Raw genomic sequence first — 23,788 nt, forward strand, 5'->3', positions numbered from 1 at the left:
GGATTACAAAGCCATAGCAGAGAAACTAAAATTATTTGCTTCAATCTTCACTGACGAAGATATAAGAAATGATGTTCAAAGGTGATTTAGAACTGAAACAAATCTCAGTGAACCTAGAAGTCACCTGGACTAAACGGTGTGTAACCCAAAGTGCTGAAAGAATTGAGAAATGAAATTGCAGACCTGCTATTGGAAATTTGTACACTATTAGTAACATCATCTATGGTACCTGGAGACTGAAGGGTTGCCAATGAAATGAATGCCAGGATACTGAAAGTAAAATGTGTGGCCAAACACTCTGTTATAAATGCATAATTTCTTACTTGTGTGTAGTGGCACATTGCATTGGATGCAGAAACAGCCCACTATGGAGTTCTGCTTCCTGCTGTCATACTACAGGCACTTCCTATCCTCCCTATGGACCAAGTGGCCGGGAAGGTAGGGGGATGTGATGCTCTTGTGTGCATCCAGTAATTTGTAGACTATGGTTATTTACTCTTTCGGATAGTAGAAAGACTAGGGGGCACTCCATGAAGTTAGCATGGGGCACATTTAAAACTAATCGGAGAAAGTTCTTTTTTATTCAACGCACAATTAAACTCTGGAATTTGTTGCCAGAGGATGTGGTTAGTGCAGTTAGTATAGCTGTGTTTAAAAAAAGGATTGGATAAGTTCTTGGAGAAGTCCATTACCTGCTATTAAGTTCACTTAGAAAATAGCCACTGCCATTAGCAATGGTAACATGGAATAGACTTTTTTTGGGTACTTGCCAGGTTCTTATGGCCTGGATTGGCCACTGTTGGAAACAGGATGCTGGGCTTGATGGACCCTTGGTCTGACCCAGTATGGCATTTTCTTATGTTCTGATGATGCAAAAGTGTAACTGACTGGTCTGACAAGACCAAGAGGAAGTGTATTTCTTTCTGCAATAAATCAGCCCAAAACTACCTTAATTTTGTGTCTTTCATCCAGAATAAGACAATCCAAAATTGCATGTGTTTATCACAAAAATCCTCTTAGTTATAAATTATCTTGAATTTTCTCCCATTTGCCCTGGGTAAAACAAAGATACTCATCCAACATCTCTCTGGAACTCTAATATACAAAGAAGAAAACCTTGTACACATCTTGCACCTTCACTTTATTGCCCTGCCTCAGGGGGATTCAACATAATACTCTTGCATATGGGTTCAAAATGTCTTTTTCTGCAGGGCTTTCTGGTTGGCACCATAACCGTGTTCATAAATATAATATACATGCTGTGATATTTTCACCTCAGAAGTGTGTATTTTGAAAGTCTATTTTCATGTAAAATCTGTTACAAGTGCATAATTTTTTAACTGGGTGTAGGAAGGGTGGGCAGGCATGGCCAAGGCTATAAGGTTCATCTAAGGTGTCTGATACTATAAGGTTTATCTAGGTTGCCCGATACTCTTGCACCGCCCCTGAGTTTTAATTCCAAATTGCCCAAATACCCTGCTGGGAAATACATGAAACTCCTGACTATCACCTTCAAGCTTTTATCTGGAGCAAAATATTATAATATGTTACATAGTTCTAAAGCCATTGTCTAATGACGTCAGCTAATTCTAATACCAACTATATAACAAGTTTTGAGCATTATATTGTATTCTTTAGGTGCCGAGAATTAATCACAGATTGCACACTGAGCCAATAAGAGACGAATCATAGAGCGCACACAAAGCTTCTTGAAAATCGGTTTGCAGTATGCTATTTGTGGAGGTCTGTAGCACTTACCCTCCACCTCGCTTCCCTCACCTCACAATTAAGCCAATATGTTTCAAAAGCCGACGCCCAATACCAAGAGCAGCCACCCAAAGAGCCGGTTGGGGCCCGAAAACTTCTTCGGCGGAACGGAATAGACCCTGCAACTTACACGGATAGAAGCCGGCTAGGTCTTTCGCCCCCTTCTTACAAACGAAAAATAAAAGCGACTAACAAGCTGGCACGTGAGCCAGAGATCAAAGTCAGGCAACCGGGAGAGGTCGGGCCTAGGATTTTCGCGGTGCGGCGGCCTAAACCAGGCTTTCAGCCGTCAAAACGGGCAGGCCGCGGAGGCAGCCCTTAAGGGACGAGGAAAAGTATAAACCGCTCACCTTCTCGCTGCACTGCTGGAGGTGGGGATAAGAGTGGAAGAAGCCACCCCCGCGACAGAGAATTCCGCCGAGGTCCCAACAGCACCTTCCCGCAACTACAACCAGGGACGCCGCCGCCGCCGCCGCCGCCGCTCGCTCGCGAGACTTCCGCGAAGATCACGTGACTCCTCCGAGGTTTGCGCGGGGCGCGTCAGAGTCCAGTCGTCACACGAGAGCGCGGCCGCTGGCGGTTGCCTGGGCGACGTACGGAGCACCATCGCACGGCCGACGTCCATGTTTGCGTCACAGGAAATGCGGAAGGAAGCTATTTTGAGGGACTTTCTGGGGGAAATCGGGACTACACTGGGGCAGTTGGCCATCAAAAACAAACCCTTTTGGGCTCGGGTGACGCCTGGAATTGGTGTTGGAGAATTTCTTTGAAGTTATGACAAAATGAAAGGAGTGCAAGAACCAAGGCGGGGGTCATGTAACCAGACCGAAAGCGGGTAGGCTTAGGCGTAATAACAAGCACAGGTTTCTTCACAGAAAGGACGGAGCCCACTCCCAGTGGAAAACGAAGCGGGGCAGGATGGGGGAACAAACACCAGATTGTAATTCAAGAAAATACGATACAAGCATAAAGGATCTCCTCTTAGCTGCAGGAATGCAATAGTTCGAGGCAGAGAATAGAAGAGCCTGGAAACTGCTTTCTGGGCTGGCTCCTTCCTCCCTTGCCTGCAGTTGTACTGTGGCCAGTGTATCGTGCTGGTATACTATTGACTAAAGCTGGCGGACCCTCTTGTACATACCAATGCCCAAACATAAAAACAAAGACTCCAGCATCCCCCCCCAATCAGTCCAACGGTATCCCTGCAACCCTCCATGGGATACATCTCCTCCGGAGGTCAGTGATTTCGTACGGTGCATACTAATCCCAACTCCGCATTGTCCCACCCTTATAACATAAACAAATAACCCCTTCAAGTATCCAGATTGAGGAACATCCTCAACTCACAGTTGCCCAAACATGAACTGTAATGAAATTAAGTAACTACTTCCCCTATTAAAGAAAATCAGCAGTGGCAGCTCAAGGTCTGGCCACTTCATCAAACCTTCGTCCCATTAGTACCACTATAGTCCTGTTGGGCTGGCATCTTCACCCATGTTCCTGCTCTGCCAGCCTTCTGTGATCTGGTTGTCGCCGGAGTCTCTTTCCACCTTTGTCTGCCCTTTGCCAGTGAGGTGCATTATCCATCTTCTGCTGTTGATGCTGCTCACTGGTTTGCTGGAAAGTGACTGGGAATTGTGCTTTAGTAAACGCCACAGCTGCTTCAGCCAATGATGTAATCTTATAACTGGTTCCTTGAATCTGAAAATATAGTCCAAAAGGGAAGGTCCATCTATATTTGATGTTCTGCTCTCTTAATTGTGCTGTAACTTCACGCAGCTCGTACCTTTTTTTCAGCGTAACTGGCGACAAATCCTGATATATGGATATGGCATGATTCTTCCAGCGAATGTCCTTCATCTTCCTGGCCATAGTATAGATCCGCTCCTTAATGGGAAAATTGGAAAAGCACAACACGATGTCTCGGGGCCACTGTTCTGTTCTAGGGCCTAACGCCCGATGTGCTCTCTCAAACTGAACTGCCGCTGGTTCTGAGGTGGTTGCCTGGTCGCCCTCCGATCCTTGGAGCAGGATGTATTGACAGATCTGAAGTGCTACTACCTCCACTTCTGCATACTCTGGTATGTCCGGCACTCCCCGTATGCGTAGATTATTGCGCCGGTTTCTGTTCTCTAAATCTTCAACCTTGTTCTGAAGGTCTCGGATGGCAGAGGAGGTAGAAGCCTGCTGGGAGACGAGCGTGTTTATGGAGTCACCATGTGCATCAATCCTCGTTTCATTTTCGTCCACTCTGTGCCCTAACACTGCCAGGTCCTCCTTCAAGTCAGCCACGGACGCCATGATGTCTTCACAATGCTGCTTTAAATCTGCTCTAATCTCTAGAAACCACGTCCTGGCTTCAGCCCGGGTTAGCAGCACTGCATCGGGAGTAACGTCGTCAAGGCTCTGTGCCTCTGTCCGCTCCTGTTCAGGAGTGATTGCTCCCCCCGCCGCGGCTGCATCCACGCCGCCATCTTGAGACATCAGGGCCGCCGACTTTTCGAAAGAAAATTGCCGCAAATCTGTTGTTTTTCTTTTTGCGGCCATGGCACCGAGCAGGTGGGGGTTCTGCACACATTAGGCAGTGATTCCAATGAATTTCGCAATGTTTCGTCATTTCTAACGGGGTTTTTCAGCGAGCGGGTGGATGGAGCGAGGGCTTCATGCGACTGCCCGCATCCGCCGGAAACAGTGCCCCCCCTCGCTCTCTTCTTTATTTCAGATTGCAGATAGGAATCGGTACTCGCTCCTCGAGGGCCCATGTTCCTGAACACTCTGAAGATTCTCTACTGCCTGGAAGCTATCGCAGATACAGACATTTGTGAGTTACCATCGCTCTCTCAGAACTTTCCCTGGAACCAGGTACTCGCTCCTCGAGGGCCTAACCCTTTCCAGCTACTGAGCTTCTTAAGACCGTATGTGAGTTTGTCATCCAGTTCTGGCTATGAACACAGCATACCCTGTCTACTCACTATCTATAGTTTTTCTACAGCTCAACCCTGGAATCGCTGTTCCAGTACCTGAGGGACTTCAGCCCTGCCAGGCATATCGGCTCACTACTGCCACCTCTGGTGGTTCTACTAACCTGTCTAATAAAAGAATTATCTGTGTCTGTCTCCGTACTCAAGCCTAGCCGGTGGTCCCTCTCAGGATAAGCTCTTGGGGGTGCTGTCATCTGCCATCAGCCCAAGGATCCATCTATCTACATTCCTCTACAGTTGATTGCCCTCTCCAAGCACTCCGCTGGTAACAGATTGCTACTCTCTCCATCAGGAGTCTTCAGCAACAGATTCATAACAGATTGCTACTCCACAGTCTAAACTCTTAACAGATTATTTACTACTCCCTCTACAGGAGCTGAGCATATCAGTTTGCTAACTCCTCCGTCCACAGGAGTCATAACCTAACAGATTGCTAACTCCTCCTTCCTCAGGAGCCGTTTCATAACAGATTGCTAACTCCTCCTTCCATAGGAGCTAGTTCACAACAGATTGCTAACTACTCCTCCCTCAGGAGTCGAAGCACAACAAGATTGCTAACTCCAGTGAATCCGGCTTTAAATTGGAGAAGCAGTACTCCTGGGAATCCAGCTTAAAGTATGAGATGTCAGTAACCCCATGGACCCGGCACACCTCTCCGCCTTGCAGGCTATACCGGGCCTGGCTCAACGCATCTCAGAACAGCAAGAACCCTTGGAGAAACTTACTGCAGCATTCCACCAGCTTCACACACAGAAAATACAAGGCATAGCTTCTACCCAAGAAGGTCAGTTACAGGAGGTAACTTTAAAAACTGCTGTTCCACTGGCTGCTCCTATTCGCTTCTCGGGAGAACTCCAGAAGACGCGGGGCTTTTTGAACCAGTGCAGCATGCATTTCACCTTACAGCCTTCATTGTTTCCCATGGACCTCTCTAAGAACACCTACATCCTGTCATACTTGGATGGGAGAGCCTTGTCGTGGGCATCTACCTTGTGGGAATGCAAGGACCCTATTTTGCAGGACATAGAAGGATTTATGGCAGAGCTTTCCAAAGTGTGTGTCGCGACACTTTAGTGTGTCGCCTGAGGTGTGCCGGTGTGTCGCGGAAGCCCAGTGCATGTGACACACCGGCAAGTGGGAGCCAATGTGGCCGCCGGTGGAGCTCATCCCACTGGTGGCTAAGCAGTGAAGTATCGCTGTGCTGTGTGCCGGAGACACACAGCAGGAAGATCGGTAAGGCCGTGGTGAGTTCACGTCACCACGGCCCGAAGAAAAAGGGCACGTCTAAACGTGCAGGTGCTCCGCCTCCTTCCTGCCCACGCGGCCCCGGAAGAAAAATGTTGCCGGAGCCGCACGGGCAGGAAGGAGATGAAGCAGCCGCGTGCAGAAGAGGAGCTGCGTTGTTGCAGCGGGCAAGAAGAGGCCCGGTAGCAGGGCCCCCACCGCGGATCGGCCCGAGAAGATCAGAGTCGCCGCGATCGGCCCGAGAAGATCAGGGCCGCCGCAGAGCTGATCCTGCAGCGACCCGTGAAGAGGAGGCCCAGAGGTAAGAGAGAGGCTGAGGGCCCATAGAGTGCGTGTATTAGCTGAGTTGAGAGATTGGGTGCCTGTATGAGCTGAGCTGAGTTGAGAGATTGGGTGCCTGTATGAGCTGAATTGAGAGATTGTGTGCGTGTATGAGGTGAGTTGAGAGATTGGGTGCCTGTGTTAGTTGAGAGATTGGGTGTGGGAGTGAGGACCTCAATGTTTGCAGAGACAGCATGTGAGAGCCTGTGTGTGTGAGAGAGAGACAGCATGTGACAGTTAGAGCCTGTGCATGAGCAAGACAGCATGTGGGAGTGAGAGAGAGCCTGGGTGTGTGAGAGTCAGACAGCATGTGCAAAAGAGAGACTGTATGAATGATTGTATGAGAGAGAGAGCATGTGAGAGTGAGAGCCTGTGTGTGTGTGTGAGAGAGAGAGAAAGCATGTGAGAATGAGAACCTGACTGTATGTTTGAGGGAAGAAGATAGATGGAGAGAAAAGAAATAGAAAAAAAGACAATATGAAATGAATTGGCAAAAAAATAAGAAAGGGGAGATGGAACAAAAAAGCCTGGGACCAACCAATTAGAAAACTAAGATCAGACAGCAAAGGTAAAAAAAAAAAAAGAAAGAAATTACTTTTTACTGATTGGCACATGTAATCTTTGTTAATGTCAAGAGTAGCACTTTCTCTATGCGGATCTCACAATGTACGAGATCAACATGGAGGAACTGGAAACCCACAGGGCCTGCACAGAGGAGGCAGCAGAATGGGCTTCAGTGCCAATAGCAGCAATCAGCGCCTCCCCAATAGCCATGCGGCATCAGTGGCAGCAGAGGAATGAGAGAGGCTCCGAGGTTGCTGGCAAAAGAAAGAGAGGGGGTGTGCCTTTAGTGTGTGCATGTGTATGAATGGGTGCCTGCCTGGGGGTGTATGTGTGTGAATGGATGGGTGCCTGCCTGGGGGATGGTGAGGGAGTGGTGTTAAAATGAATGGGAGCCTGCCTGGGTGTCAGTTTTAGTGTGTGAGAATGACTGGGAGCTTGCCTGGGTGTGTGTGTGTTTGTGTGAGAATGATTGGGAACTTGCCTGGGTGTGTGTGTTTGTGTGAGAATGATTGGGAACTTGCCTGGGTGTGTGTGTTTGTGTGTATGTGAGGGAGCCAGAGAGAGTGTGTATGAGAAAATCCAGGGGAGTAAGAGTTTGTATGTGGGGTGTGTGTGGAGGGAGAGAGAGTGTCTTAGAGCCTGAGAGTGTGTCAGTGTCTGTGAGAGTGAGAGGTTATGGTGGGTATAAGAGCATGAATGTGTATGTATGTGACAGTGTATGTGTGAGAGAGAATGGACATGTGAGTCTGTGTGAGAGAGGATAACCTCTGGGAAATTGTAAAAAATGTATATGATTTTAATTAATAGAAATTCTATTTATCAGTAGTTTTAAAATATTCTTTTATTAGTATGGTTTTACTATTATAACTGATGCTTTATGTTTCTTGATTTTATTTGTTTTATGAGGAATGGTGGTTCTGTTTTTCCATTGTTAATACACAGAGTCTGGCTTCTTGGAGTTTCCATTTCAGTTTTTGTCTAATCTGTGCTCCTTTATTTTGTATTCTGTATTTGGTGAGGGTCTGTCTCTGCTCTGTGTGTGTGACCTCGATGAGAGATTCTGCTAGCATAGGGATCCTTAGCAATCTGGTTTGTTTTGTTTCCTCAGTAGGTGGTGTATTGGTATTCTAGGACCCAGTGTAATATTTACCCATACTTTTTCCCAGGTAGGGTTATTGTTGTTTGAGTCCTTGGTGTTATTACTGTTATGTTACAATGGGATTGCAGTATAGATTTTGAGTGTCTTTTTTGCGAGGTTTTATTTTAGTTCACAATGTGCCTGGCAGTGGAAGGAGTTTGTGCTGCTGTTACTGTGAGGTGACACCAGCATTTGAAAATATCTTTTAGTATGATGAGCTGTAAGGGAAACATCCAAGCTCCATTGTTTGGGGGGATTTCAGTGGATGCACAGAGTTACAGAACTGGAGGTGCAGGATTTATATTGACATTCTGTCCCTTCCTATAAATTCCAGATTTCATTTCATAGCCATATAGAATTAGTTGAATGAGGCTATCAAATAATTTTATAGTGGGAAACTGGCCAGCTTTTTAAAATTACGCAGAAGACCCTTTGGACTTTATTAACACCAAATATTCAAAAGCTGTGTTCATCCCATCAAGCTCATATATCTCATTAAAGAGGTAAATTGAATAACACAATAACTTTGTTTTATTATTGTTATTCATAAATTATAACAATATTAATCTTGGAATATTATATATTTTTAATATAAATTAAAGGTTTTCACAAGATAGGTTGTGTCGTGAAACATTTTATTATGTATATATTTAAGGAAACATACATAAATTGTCAAAATACATTTCATTCATTTAACCTTTAACCTCCGGTTTGCTTGTAGACTAATTACTGTGTCCCGAAATTATGTTTGTCTAAAAAGTGTGTCACCAACATGAAAAGTTTGGAAAGCTCTGATTTATGGACTTGTTTAATTCCATTTTTGATGACTCTGCTCGTATGTCTGTTGCCAGGTTTGCTTTAGTGGACTTGAAACAAGGCAACAAATCATTGGCTGAATTTGCCATAGAATTCAAGACACTTGCAGCGGAACGTCGCTGGGACCCCAGATGTCTCAAGACTGTCTTCTGCAGAAGCCTGGATACCCGCTTGAAAGACGAGCTGGCCGCTTGCCAGACACCTGACTCGCTGGAAGAATTGATAGCCTTAGCTACTCGGATTGATTGTCGGCTCCGAGACAAGGTGAAGGAACTCCGGCCTAAGGTGTTAACTGGGTTGAAACAGGCCAGTACCCCTGCACCTCGGATAGGTCCAGCAATTCCTGCTGTTGATACAGATGAATCGATGCAACTTGGTCATGGTCCCTTGACCTCAAAGGAGAGAAGATTTCGGAAGAAATGTGGCCTGTGCATGTACTGTGGTCAGCCCGACCATGATGTCTCTACATGCCCCATTCGTCCGGGAAATGGACGGGTCTAAGTCCCGCGGGAGGACTGTTCTTGGGCCATACTGTGTTATCTCCTCCGCTCTCTCGTTCAGTCTCTGTGGCCTCTGAACCAGCAACGGTTCGGAGCCCTGCCCTGGTGGACTCGGGCAGGAGGCAACCTTATTCCCAGACTTCTTGTGGAAGACCTGAGGAGTCCCTTCGTCAAATTAGAAGATCCATTATTGCATCACAACTTGGATGTTCCTTTACATCGCCACTTCTTTTGAGGATCTTAATGATGTTCACAGCCGTTCTACTCCTGGCTGCTGATATTCATAGCAGCTGCTCTGATTCGCCATAGCTAGATGGCGCTCTACAACTTTACCGTCTTCACGGACTATAACTGAGAGATATCAGGTGGTATTCCTGCAAGAAATGTACCTTAACAATAAAGAACATGCTAAGCTACAACGAGACTGGGTGGGACAATGTTATTACTCCTCTTTTAATTCGAGGCAGCATGGGGTCGCTATTCTTATTCATAAAAATTTGCCTTTTCACCTGGCGCAATCCTATCAAGACCCGGAGGGGAGGTATGTGATTGTAATAGGCACTGTATGTGGTCAGAAAATGGTCTTCTGTAATGTTTATGCTCCAAATGTTTACTCTCCCCTTTTCTTTGCCTCTTTGGTGAGTCGGCTAGCTGAATTCTCCGACTGCTGCTTGATAGTTGGGGGCGACTTCAATATAGTCGCGAATAAGCAGCTAGACATCCGAACCCCCAGACTGGCCCAACATTCAGACCAATGTAAAGGTATCAGTCTTCTATGCGATGAGTTACATTTATTGGATATTTGGCGGATATTGCACCCTGAGGACTCTGACTTTACTTTTTTTTCCATCCCCCACCAAACTTATTCACAGTTGGATTATTTGTTAGTACCGGATTGCTACTTTCCGAAGGTAATGGAGGTTAGTATCGGTACTATCGGTAACCATAATCCACAAAACTATTCACTCTCTAACCTCCCTCGAACTATCCTTCCCTCTGCAACATCACTCAACCTCCAGACCTATGAGAACAACATACCTAGGTACCCTCTATGTTCCCCCCGCCAAGTCAGCTCTCAAAAAACGAGCATTCTCTATTGCTGGACCATTACAATGGAACAATCTGCCCTCGGAACTCCGAACAGAACCCTGCCTGCGGACGTTCAAAAAAAAACTGAAGACCTGGCTCTTCTCAAGAGCATTCACTTAAAGTTCCTTACCTGACCCTACTTTACAGAACTTAGGTTCAAAAGTGACTAACTGACCGAAATGTCCCCGTAACCTTTATAATGTACTCCCTGTGCTGACTATCATGTTTTTCCTTTTTTGATTTTCCCCATATTCCACTCGTCATGCTTGTTCAACTATAACCCTATTCGCATACAATTTTGTTAATTATGTTCATATAGTTTTGCTGTACAATCTTTTGTTAAATTTAAGTTCATATTGTTTGATGTAATTTCCAAATGTTGGTTCACTGTAAACCGAACCGATATGTACTTGTACATGATCTTCGGTATAGAAAAGTATTTAAATAAATAAATAAAATACTATTTCCATTTCTGATCATGCCCCAGTGACGGGGACACTGCAATGTGGCTCAAGTGACTGACCCCCATTCTCCTGGCGCCTGCATCCCGATTTGTATCTTGACAAAGAATTTCATTCTTACTTACAGGATAGTTGGAAGGAATATTTGAAACACAATGTGACCCCTGATATGAGCGCAACAATCGTGTGGGCAGCTGGAAAGGCTGTGATGTGGGGGCGCCTCAATAGCATATGTGGCCAAGGCTAATAGGAAATGTAATGCTGAAATTTTGAGGTTAACTGCTGTTCTTAAACAAGCTCAGCAACGACATATGACCTCATTGACAGAGGAGTCTAAGGCAGTTGCTGATAGGGCTAGGGCAACCCTTAATGGTTTGCTCTATCAGAGGGCGTCGAAATCGCTTCATTACTACCGATACCTGCTGTATAAGCATGGGAATAAGGCCGGTAAATTGATGACTCATCTTATTAAGCCTAGAGGCCAACGAACATCTGTTATGGGAGTTAGGAATAGCCAAGGGATTCATCTAAATGCACCCAAGGCCATTGCGCGTCGATTTCAGGACTATTATATGTCACTATATGGTCCAAAACCTATGGATGCTGGTGTCGCTGAGTCCCTTTTTCAAGGGATCTCATGGCCTTCTTTAACTGGGGATCAGGTTACTACATTAAATGGACCTATTACTGAGGGGGAAATCTATGCCGTCAACCAAAAGCTCAAATTGGGTAAAGCAGCGGGCCAAGATGGGTTAGGCTCTGAATTTTATATTATATTGAAATTTTTAGTCTTGTCCCCATTACAGAAATATTATGCTGATCTGTTGATAACTAATCGTATTACCGAGGCCTCCAACCGGTCAGTCATTGTTGTTCTCCCAAAGCCAGGGAAAGACCCCTTGGAGGTAGGTTCATATAAACCCATCTCCCTGTTAAATGTGGATGTAAAAATTTTGGCAGCTGTCCTTGCGGCTCGATTAAATGAAATTTTACCCCTCCTTATACACGATGATCAAACGGGTTTTGTAAAGGGGAGACAAGGGGTATGCAATGTGTGACGACTGTTGGCGATTCTAAGTTATAAACCAACAGCGGAGGCCTTGGTCCTGAGTCTGGATGCAGAAAAGGCATTTGACTCTATCATGGGAATATATGTTTTGGGCTTTACGACGCTATGGATTCTCAGGGGCATACCTTCAATGGTTGGAGGCTCTTTACTGTAACCCTAGTGCCTCTCTTTTGCTTAATGGGGATCTCACAGAACCCTTCTCTTTGTATTGTGGGGTCCGGCAAGGTTGCCCCCTCTCCCCGCTGCTATTTGTGTTAGCCTTGGAGCCTTTGGCCATCAGGCTCCGGCGAGACCCGGGATTCACAGGCATTAGTGTAAATGGCCATCCCTTGAAAACTGCTTTATTTGCTGATGACATCCTTCTATTTGTGGGTCGACCTCGCACCAGTGTGCCTATTATTATCAGCCTTTTTGATCAGTTCCGACTGGTGGCAGGGCTGAAGATCAATTATGGAAAGTCAGAGTCCTTGGCTTTAAATGCTAATCTGCCAGGATCTTGGGATGGCCCTTTTCCCTTTCAATGAGCCCTCGATAAGATTAAATATTTGGGTGTTTGGGTTCCCAGGCAATTGGAAAGACTTTATGAGTTAAATATTACCCCTTGTCTCCTTAAGCTTAGGGCGCAGTTGAAGTTGTGGACCCCTATGCCGCTTTCCCTCCTAGGTAGAAGTGCCCTTATCAAAATGGTGTTGGTTCCACGGCTTCTATACTTGCTGCATATGATTCCTTGTTGGCTGCGGGCCGGAGACCATCGCCAGTTGTGTGCCAGTTTACAAAAGTTCTTATGGAAAGAGAAGCGGGCCCGTTTGGCATACACAGTTCTGAGGCGTCCCAGGGAGCAAGGAGGGTTTAATTTGCCTGATTTCAGGCTTTATAATGTGGTCTGTCAGATGCGGTACATGGGTGAATGGATCACGGGGATGTACTATTATTGTGCACCAGGGATGTTACATAGGATGTCTCACCCTAACTCCCCTTTAAGCATTCTTCAGCGCCACCCGGGGCTGAGGTATAGCATGGTGTATCCCAGAATATTCCTATATCCATGTATACAAGCTTGGAGGTGGTTCCGGAGACAATGGGGATTGCGGGGCATAGCTTCCCTCTTTATGCCCTTTTTGGGGAATGCGAGTTTTGTGCCGGGGCGGGACAGCAAGGCTATTTTTCAGGAATGGGCTGATAATGGAGTGGTATATATATTTCATTTATTAACTCCGGACTCTTATGCCATCCAAGATTTTGCCACTCTTGCCCACACATTTCGGTTACCTAACAAGTATTTCTATGCATATTTGCAAGCCCGACATTATATCCAATCCTTCTCCTGGTCTGTAGAGGACATGACAGCGGAAATTGCATTTGCTACTACAACCTTTGACACTGCTTGCCTCGCTAACACGATCACTGGATGGAAAAAATTGGGTCAGTCAATTGGACAGGCAAGACGACTTCAGCTTCTTGTGACACGCTGGGATGCTCTATTGGATTCGCCGATTGATCCAGATTTTCTGAAGAGATGTTTTATGGCTCTTTATCAGTTGCTGCCTGATGTGGGTCTTCGTGAAGTTCAATTTAAAATTCTTCATCATATCACATAGATATCACATGAAAAATACTCAGTCTCCATTATGTAGCAAGTGTGGAACTGCTGAAGGCCACTTATACCTCCGATTGCTGCTGTGTCCGTGAGTGGCGCTTTTTTGGAAGTCCGTTACTGAGGTGATCAATAAAAGTACCGGCTGTGTTATCTCTAACAGGGGGCTCCTTTTGCTGGCTCATCAGCAAACAGGTCGGGTTCCCGGTACGCGTTCCAGAGCAATGTTTGAGCACCTAGCGGTTATGATGGCCTGTCGTACCATACTGGCTATTTGGACTGATCCATTGGCACAGCCTTCAGTTGACGCATGGTTTGGAAGGATGGCCTCGCTATTACAGATGGAATATATGGACTTCTGTTTTGGTAAAAGGAAGCCGGACAAGATATATTGTGCCTGCTGGAATGCATGTTATGCGCTGTTTCCTCCAGCTTTGCAGAATGAGCTCAGCAATAATGGATATAAGTCTATATGGGTTTAATTGTGGTTCCTCGGGGGGGGGGGGGGGGAGGGTTTTATATGTGTTGTGCATGAGGTGCGCTTGGGATTGCTTTGCTTTGGAGTTGCTTCTGTAGGGAGGGGGTGGTAGGGAGGGGAGTGGTTGAAGGGAAAGAAAGGGAAATCAGGGAATGCGAACACAGTGGAAATGGTTGTTGTACGACTTGTTTAAATATACCACTTTACATGTACAATGTTTTCTCATTGTATTATGTTATTTTGTCTCACGAATGTGTATCGTATTCCCGTTAATACAAATTATTTTGAAAAAAAAATTGTTCTATTAAAATTGTGATATTTTTGAATAAATGATTTTTGATATACTGGTTTGTAATTTACTAGGATAAAAATTATTAACAATAGTATTCCTATTTTTTCATTCTTCGCTTTTATATAATTTTGGATTTTGTAAACATGCTTGTGAGTGAGATGACCTTTATGCTGACTCCTCCAAGATTAATTAAAGTTAGTCATTTTATGAGATTTTTCCTGATTCACTACTTTTACTAAAACTTGAATAAGCCACAGATATGAGCAAAAAAGATTGTAAATCCTACCCATAAACTGTGTGTTTTCCCATTGGATGTGTTTTTTAAAATCACAGTTACATATTTAAGAGAACCAGATATTCCACTTTCGGTATCAAAGTCATCTTTCATCTTTACATAGTTTGCTGTTTTAAAATATTTTAACAAAAACATAAATTTAATTAAACATTTCTTTATTTGATTTGATTGTTAATTTATTTTATTTATTTATTTTTAACTTTTTTATACCGACGTTCCTGTAAAAAGATACAAATCACATCGGTTTACAATGTAACTGCAACATTCGCTCAGGGGCGATACAGAGAACAAGAGTGACAATTAACTGTGGAATGGGTCATAACATACCATACCATACCATAACCTAAAATGTCATCTCTAAACAAATGAGATGATAAATGAGAGAAACAATCGAAAACAATGCACTGGACTGTGGAGTAAGAACGGAGTGTCAGCTTGAAAGAGTCAGGCTGAAGTGAGGGAGAATTAAGTGACTGGGAAGGCTTGGCTGAATAGCCATGTTTTAAGGTTTTTTTTTAATGTAGATGGGCAAGGCTCTTGCCTGAGGTCTGAAGGCAACGCATTCCATTGATGGGGTCCTGCTGTCGATATGGTGCACTTTCTTAAGGATGTTTTCGCTTGGGGGGCATACAGAGTGTCTTTGTAGGCACTTCTGATAGGTCTAGATGAGGTATGTGGTCTTAGTTGTATATGTGTGTTGAGAGATGTGAGGTTGTGTTTCGCTTTGTGTTTGATCATGAGGACTTTGAAGAGAATCCTGGATTTGATGGATAGCCAGTGGGGGTTCTGGAGGGTGGGGGTGATATGTTCCCTTTTTTTGGTATTGGTGAGAATCCTGGCTGCTGAGTTCTGAACCATTTGAAGAGGTTTGATGGAGTTGGCCGGGCGACCGAGAAGAAGGGAATTGCAATAGTCCCATTTTTCGACAGGATAATGGATTGCAGCACCAATCTGAAGTCCTGGAAGTGCAGGAGTGGTTTTAAGTTTCTGAGGACTTGCAGTTTGAAGAAGCACTCCTTAGTGGTGGTGTTCACAAACTTCTTTAGGTTAAGCTGGTTATCCAGGATCACGCCTAAGTCTCTAACAAAAGGAGAGGTTTTAATAATTGAGTTGGCTGAGTGGGAAGAGGATGGAGAGATGGGAGGTGTGGTGAGGTCTTCTTGAGAGATGATAAGAATCTCAGTCTTGTCGGTGTTCAAGACCAGGTTAAACGTAGAAAGAAGGTGGTTAATTGCTTGAAGGCAGTTGTTCCAGTGGATAAGAGTTTTTTGTAGAGATTCTGTGATCGGGATGAGTATTTGGATGTCATCCACGTACAGATAGTGGGATAGTTTTAGCTTTGTAAGTAGGTGGCAGAGAGGTAGAAGGTAGATGTTGAAGAGTGTAGGTGAGAGGGAAGATCCTTGGGGGACACCCAGGTTAGAGCATACGGGGGGAGATTCTTTATTGTTAATCCTGACTTTAAAGCACCTGTTGGACAGGAAGGATCTGAACCAACTAAGAGCAGGTCCCTTGATACCTATGTCTATTAGTCGTTCTAGGAGGATATCATGGTTCACCGTATCAAAAGATCGAGGAACGCAAGAAGGTAGGTTTGTCCTTTTTCCATGTTTATTAGGATGGTGTCTGCTAGGGATATAAGAAGTGTTTCTGTGCTTAAAGTTTTACGAAATCCATATTGAGAGGGGGATAGAATGTTATGTTCCTCAAGGTATTCTGAGAGCTGTTTGTTAACTATTTTTTCCATGATTTTTGCGATAATGGGAAGGTTAGCTATTGGGCGGAAGTTGGCTGGGTCTGTAGGAGACAAGTTAGGTTTTTTTAGAATAGGTTTGAGAATGGCGAGCTTTAGTTGGTCTGGCACAAGGCCTTGATTTAAGGAGAGGTTAATGATATCCGAGATTGGCTTTGAAATGGTGTTTGGGATGTTGAAAAGAAGGTTGGGTGGTATTGGGTCTGAAGGATGTGAAGCTGGTTTTAGTTTTTTAAGGATACTTTGTATCTCCAGAGAAGATGTTGGTTCGAAGGCTTCGAGCGTTGAATTTTATTGCGGCAAGAAGTGGAGGGCGAGAGGAGGCGTTGCATAGGGAGTGGAGAGCGAGGCGGTTAGGTTGGTGATTTTTTTCTCAAAGTATTTTGCAAGTTCTGTGGCTTTATTGAGTGCTAGGTCATCTGGAATGATGGGGGGAGATGGTTTGGTGAGCGCAGAGACATATGCGAAGAGGGATTTCGAATCGAAGATGAAATGGTGGATTTTCTTAGTGAAGAAATCTTTCTTCATTCTGAGGATGGTGATCCTGTAAGCGATGAGTAGAGTTTTGTAGGCAGCTAATGATGAGGTGGTCAGATTTTTTTGCCAATTGTGTTCTTTTTTTCTCAGGTCTTGTTTGAGGGCCTTTAGTTCTGGGGTGAACCATGATTTTCTGTTATGCGACGAGGGAGGTAGGACAAGCTTGATCTGCGACTTTTGTGGTGATGTCAATCCAGGAAGTGATGGCTGCGTCTGCGCCTGAAAGGTTGAGATGAGTAAGTTCCTTGGAGAGATAGCTGTCAAGGTGGTCGGACGAGCAGGGTTTTCTGAATTGTATTGTGGTTTTAGGGAAGGATTGTGGTGGGTGATCTTTAATCCCAAGCACAGTGGAAATAATTTGATGGTCAGACCATGGGACCGGTGAGCTATCAGGCTTGGAGGAGAGAGAGATACCATCATTGATAAAAATGAGGTCTACGGTGTGACCCGCTATGTGGGTAGGGCTGTTAACAATTTGAGAGAAGCCAAGGTAGCTGAGCGAGGTTAGTAGAGTTTCACAGTTATGAGATTGTGGGGAAGCGTCCACATGCAGGTTAAAGTCTCCCAATATGATAGCTGGTTTGTTGCGTTAATGTGTTTCGTTATGAGTTCGATGATGGGAGAAGGGTTGGATTCCAGGGTTCCAGGTGGGGCGTAGATTAAGCAGATTTGTAGGTGATTTGACTTAAAGAGAGCGACTTCTATGTTGTAAGTAGAATTGGTAAGTTGTAGAGTGAGGCCTAAACCTTTTTTTGCCGCTAAGAGAAGTCCTCCTCCTCTTTTCTTATTTCTGGGTATGGAGAAGAGATCGTAAAGATGTGTGGGAAGTTGATTAGTAATCACTGTGTCCATGGGTTTCAGCCATGTTTCCGTGATGGCACAGATATCTGGATTGACATCTAAGAGGTAGTCATTAAGGATGTGTGTTTTTTTGGTTAGTGATTGGGCATTAAAAAGTGAGAGAGTGAAGAGTGAGAGACCAAGCAACTGTGTGATAGGAGAGATCATTATTGGTAATAGTCTTTGTTGGCGAATGAGGAGAGAAGAGGGGATTCTGTAGTGGTTTTTGCAGTTTCTCGGTTGATATTTGATTGAGGGGATGGTGAAGGTTCCCATCTTTGTGATTGAGGTGGGGATCTCTTGAGAGGAAGCGATGCTGCTGTGGAGCAGGTAGCAAGAGAAGGCCGAAACCGGCTAGAGGAGAGCCGGAGACTAGGGCTCCCAGGTATTCGAGGAAGATATCGAAAGGCTTGAACTCTGTAGATTTAAATATAAGGATTGGGGGCTCCCCGGCGGGGCTGCACGAAGGGGCGTGCCCCTTTGTCATGCTCCTTCGGCGCATGGCACCGGTCGGGTTCCAAATTTAAAAGCCTCTGGGGCCTCGCTGGATTGGCTGTCTGGGGCGGCGGCTCCTATTGGCTGGTCCCTGGAGGGCCGGCTCGGGGGAGGGCCTCGAAGGACGGCGGGACGGCGCTGACTGCCTCGCGATCGGTAGTGGAGCTGCCGAGGGTAAGAGCTGAATTTAAAGGGCCTTACCCCGGCGGGCCTGCGGTGCCGATTGCACAGGCCTTCCCTCGCAGCGTTCCCTTGCAGTGATCACCGAGGAGGATCAGCCGGTCGGGTTCCAAATTTAAAAGCCTCTGGGGCCTTGCTGGATTCGCTGTCGGGAGCGGCGGCTCCTATTGGCTGGTTCCTGGAGGGCCGGCTCGGGGGAGGGCCTCAAAGGACGGCGGGACGGCGCTGACTGCCTCGCGATCGACGGTGGAGCTGCCGAGGGTAAGAGCTGAATTTAAAGGGCCTTTGGCTGTCTCATGTGGCTAATAGAACTCCTTCACTGTTGCTGCTGCTCCCAATGCTCAGCGAGTCCTATTCAGTGATCAGTTAACAAACTGCTAGTCTCAGGCAACCTATGGCTGAAAGGACTCAAAGAGCGGGAAGAAGAGAAAGTGCTGTGGGCAGTGTGTGTGTGTGCGCTGCATAAAGGAGGTCCATATTTAATTAGTATACTCAGGGCTCATGCTGGAGGCCAGGAAGAAAAGGCATGTTCTCAGAAAGGCTTTCTTACAAGCTTGAGTCACCACTAGTGTCTTGTTGCTGCAAGGTGCTAAGAGCACAGCCTAAGTGCTGGCCTGGATCTGAGCATCAGGTAATGGTGACTTTTTTATCCATGGCACACTGGTTGGGAAACACTGCCCTATGGAACAGTGGGTTATTATTTCCCCCATAGGACTGAGAGTTTCAATGAGGTATTATTACTCCCTGCAGGGCTGGGAGTTACAGTGGGGTTTTACTCTCTCCCAATAGAACTGGGAGTTATAGTGGGTTGTTATTACTCCTTATAAGACTGGGAGAGGAGTAGCAGTGTGGTATTACTCTCCTCCCCATTCCCGAGAGCTGGGAGTTACAGTCTGCTTTTATTACTTCCTACAGGATTGCGAGTTCTTGTGATGATAATGCTACTAATGCTGCCCACCCCCTCCCTTCATGGCGCTACCGGAGTTATCTGGAAGTGACGGATGCTTATGTAGCCAAACATAATCTATCAAATGCATTTTTCCTATTTATAACCCATCTCTGGATTGAGTATACAGAGCCCTCTCTATATCATGCTCTACCCCGCACCCACCCCTCCCCAAGTCCAGCAGGCGAGAAGACAAAAAAATGGCTCTGCTGAACTCAGCTGACGACACTTACCGTTCTGCAATTTGCTAGTATGTCATTGTTGCTCCTAACAGATCACAAGGAATGCTCACCACATGAGGTGTACATTCAATAAAAGATAATAAGATGCAATAATAGCAATACCAATAAAAATAATACTTGAATAAACCTGAATGCTACTGAGCACTCTTCTTTGCCATAGGATATATACATCTGTGATAAAAAATGCCATTTAGGCCATCCCTCCCAGTCCTTGCAAAATATCCTTGTAGTTCAGTGCATTTTCTTGTACTTTGTATAATAAATCTAAGTTTAATATAAACCAGCTTATTGTGCAAGTTACAGGGGATTATATAGAGATGCTAGAGATCCTGTTAAGTCTTTGCTTGAATATAACAATGAAACAGTTGACTCGTGTAATGTTGGAACAGGAACTGAGTGTTCTAATTGGTGATAATAGGGTGCTGGGAAATGATGATCACTACAGCAGCTGTATAACGGGACATTTATACTGAGTTTATGGAAAAATTAGTCAACACGCAAATCTCAGATAACCTCGAAGACAACAAAATCCTCTTCCCCTCACAATACGGATTCCGCAAAGCGTCCAGCACAGAATCCCTCCTGGTATCACTGACAGACTACCTGATCCTGGGTCTTCACAAAGGTCATTCATTCCTACTGATCCTGTTGGACCTCTCAGCCGCCTTCGATACCGTTAACCACGCAAGCCTCATAAACCAACTCACATCCATTGGAATTGCAGGTACTGCCCTTACATGGCTCAAAACTTTCCTCAACAACAGAGGCTACAAAGTGAAAATCCACAATAAAGAATCCTCCCGTCATGACGCACCTATAGGAGTTCCACAGGGATCCTCCTTATCACCCACCTTGTTCAACATATACCTACTTCTGTTGTGCCAGCTCCTAACAGATCTTAAACTCAAACACCTTATCTATGCAGATGATGTTCAGATAGTAATCCCTCTCAAAGTATCCCTCGCCAAAACCCTCGAATATTGGGAATCTTGCAGATCAAAAATCAATGACCTACTCTCCAGCCTGAATCTCATTCTAAACGCCTCAAAAACTGAACTAATACTTATTGCACCAGAAAACAATAACTATTCCAGCCACTCATCAAACATCCCTTTATCTTCTCAAGTCAGAGACCTAGGAGCCATAATTGACAATGAAATGAATCTGAAAGCTTTTGTAAACCGCACCACTAAGGACTGCTTTCACAAACTCCAAGTGTTGAAAAGGATAAAACCAATCTTAAAAAATCTTCACTGGCTCCCCATTCACTTCAGAATCATCTACAAGTCCATCACCATCATATACAAGTCCATCCATCACCTTACAGCTCTGGACCTTCAATATCTGTTTAGCCTACATGTCTCCCACAGACCAACCAGAGAAGCCTACAGAGGATCCCTCCAGGTACCGAACACAAAATCCACCCGGCACACAACTTCAAGAGACCGGGCTTTCTCGACTGCAGGGCCCTCACTCTGGAACTCCATCCCCACGAATCTGCGCCAGGAACCCTGCTTACCAACGTTCCGGAAGAGATTGAAGACTTGGTTATTTAAGCAAGCCTTCCCAGACAACTCTTAACCACCTCCAGTTCCACCCAAACAATGCAGCCTTCTGGCAATCAGGTCGATACTGTAACGTGCGGTTGAAGATTTCCCGTCTGTAACGTGCTGGGAGCGCACAATTCGGACGCGTAAGGCGATCCAGCGATACAGTCTCCAGTTTCACGCGTCCTTAGCGCTTCTTAAAACAGACACATAACCCTTTCCGCACGCAGCATGTATATGATATGTAAATGAACGAATTAGCTGTATAATGAAGGAATTAGCTATTCCCCTCCGATACTGTGACGCGCGCTCAGATTATCTCCTTTGTAACCCGCTATTTTGCCGCGTCCTTAACCTGTTAGTTTACCGCCTACCCTCTACTTGGTGTTAGTGTGGTGTTCGAAAATTAAAACGGGAATAAAGTGTAAAAAATGGGGGTAAAACCGTAAAGTGTAAAAAACATTGCAGCGTAAGTTGTTTATATATATGTATAAATACCTGTCACTTTCCGAATCCCCCAGGCGTGCGGTCATCGAGGCGGCGGCGGGAGCCGGCGGGCGGATGGGCGCCCGTTCATCCAGGCGAGCGGGTGGGCGCGCGTTGGATCCAGGCGAGCGGGTGGGCGCGCATTGGATCCAGGCGGCGGTGGGAGCCGGCGGGCGGGTGGGCGCGTGTTCGATCCAGGCCGCGGCCGGGTAGGCGTGCATTCATCCAGGCAGAGGGAGCCGGCAGCGAAAGCGGCCTCCGGCTCCCTCTGCCTGGATGAATGCATGGCCCCCGCCGGCAGTGAATGAATGCCCATGCGATTTTGGCGCTCAAGGCCCCGTCCGTTCTCCGGTGCAGCCCCAGTCCTGTCCCCTCCTCCCGAAGCAAAAAAAAACCGAAAAAGTAGCAAGGCTCGGGCCTGCTACGATAGTCCCTTCTCCTCTCCTCCCGATTTCGGCGCTCAAGGCGGCCGGGTGGGCGTGCATTCATCCAGGCAGAGGGAGCCGCGGCAAAAGCGGCCTCCGGCTCCTTCTGCCTGGATTAATGCACGGCCCCCCGCCGGCAGTGAATGAATGCCCGTGTGATTTCGGCGCTCAAGGCCCCGTCCGGTCTCCGGTGCAGCCCCAGTCCTGTCCCCTCCTCCCGAAGCAAAAAAAAAAAACAAACCGAAAAAGTAGCAAGGCTCGGGCCTGCTACGGTAGTCCCTTCTCCCTTCTCCCTTCTCCTCTCCTCCCGATTTCGGCACTCAGGTGGCCGGGTGGGCGTGCATTCATCCAGGCAGAGGGAGCCGGTGGCGAAAGCGGCCTCCGGCTCCCTCTGCCTGGATGAATGCACGGCCCCCGCCGGCAGTGAATGAATGCCCGTGCGATTTCGGCGCTCAAGGCAGTCACATGCCGTGACGTCAAGCGTCGTGACGTCACGCCTTGAGCGCCGAAATCGCATGGGCATTCATTCACTGCCGGCGGGGGCCGTGCATTCATCCAGGCAGAGGGAGCCGGAGGCCGCTTTCGCCGCCGGCTCCCTCTGCCTGGATGAATGCACGCCCACCCGGCCGCCTTGAGCGCCGAAATCGCAAGGGCATTCATTCACTGCCGGCGGGGGCCGTGCATTCATCCAGGCAGAGGGAGCCGGAGGCCGCTTTCGCCGCCGGCTCCCTCTGCCTGGATGAATGCACGCCCACCTGGCCGCCTTGAGCGCTGAAATCGAAGGGAGAAGGGACTACCGTAGCAGGCCTGAGCCTTGCTACTTTTTCGGGTTTTTTTTTTGCTTCGGGAGGAGGGGACAGGACTGGGGCTGCACCGGAGACCGGACGGGGCCAGGGCAGGTAAGTGGGGGCTGGGGGAAAGTTTGCTGAGCATCGGGGAACATAACTGTCCACTTCCTGGTACCTGTCATTTCAAATGTCATTTGAAATGACAGGTACCAGCGTGGCCATGAAGCGTTAGGCCCGGGAACCCAGGATACTGTATAGGTGCTCTATACAGTAAAATGGGTTGCGTGGGCCTAACGCTTGTCTAACGCTTCGCAGCCGTGGCATGCATTTGCATGCAATTAGAAGAGCGTATCGAGCGGTAGGTGAAGAGAACTGTGCGTGCGGGGAACGAGGGTGCGCCTGACACTGCCGCACTGTTTCTACCGCGGCCTTAGAGTATCGATCTGAATGTAAATAATTAACTTATGTAAACCTATACTGCTCTCCTCTTCTTCTCCCAGTTTTATTACCTTGTTTCATTGTAACTGCAACCCTGATGCACCAGTTTATAGTTTTATTGTTCTATGCACCCCTTGTTCGAATGTAAACCAGCATGATGTGATCCGTTCATGAATGCCGGTATAGAAGAAACCTAAATAAATAAATAAATAAAATCCTTGTAGTTCAGTGCATTTTCTTGTACTTTGTATAATAAATCTAAGTTTCAATATAAACCAGCTTATTGTGCAAGTTACAGGGGATTATATAGAGATGCTAGAGATCCTGTTAAGTCTTTGCTTGAATATAACAATGAAACAGTTGACTCGTGTAATGTTGGAACAGGAACTGAGTGTTCTAATTGGTGATAATAGGGTGCTGGGAAATGATGATCACTACAGCAGCTGTATAACGGGACACTTATACTGAATACAATGCCTTATAAAAGTCTTCATGCCTTGTACA

The 23,788-nt window shown here is 46.2% G+C and overlaps 1 protein-coding gene across 2 annotated transcripts in view; it reads right to left on the reverse strand.

The window, feature by feature from the left end:
- The window catches only part of SMNDC1 (survival motor neuron domain containing 1), a 28,635-nt gene extending 26,355 nt beyond the window's left edge, over nt 1-2,280 (reverse strand). Inside the window, exon 1 of one of the 2 annotated variants that reach the window (XM_029610351.1) lies at nt 2,118-2,272. The gene's annotated coding sequence lies outside the window, so the exon portion shown is untranslated. Of the gene's footprint in view, nt 1-2,117 lie in introns of both variants that reach the window. The other variant, XM_029610353.1, reaches the window with a different exon arrangement.
- Between the last annotated feature and the right edge of the window lie 21,508 nt (nt 2,281-23,788).

This window comes from Rhinatrema bivittatum, chromosome 7, assembly GCF_901001135.1.
Source record: "Rhinatrema bivittatum chromosome 7, aRhiBiv1.1, whole genome shotgun sequence".
Taxonomy (NCBI): domain Eukaryota; kingdom Metazoa; phylum Chordata; class Amphibia; order Gymnophiona; family Rhinatrematidae; genus Rhinatrema; species Rhinatrema bivittatum.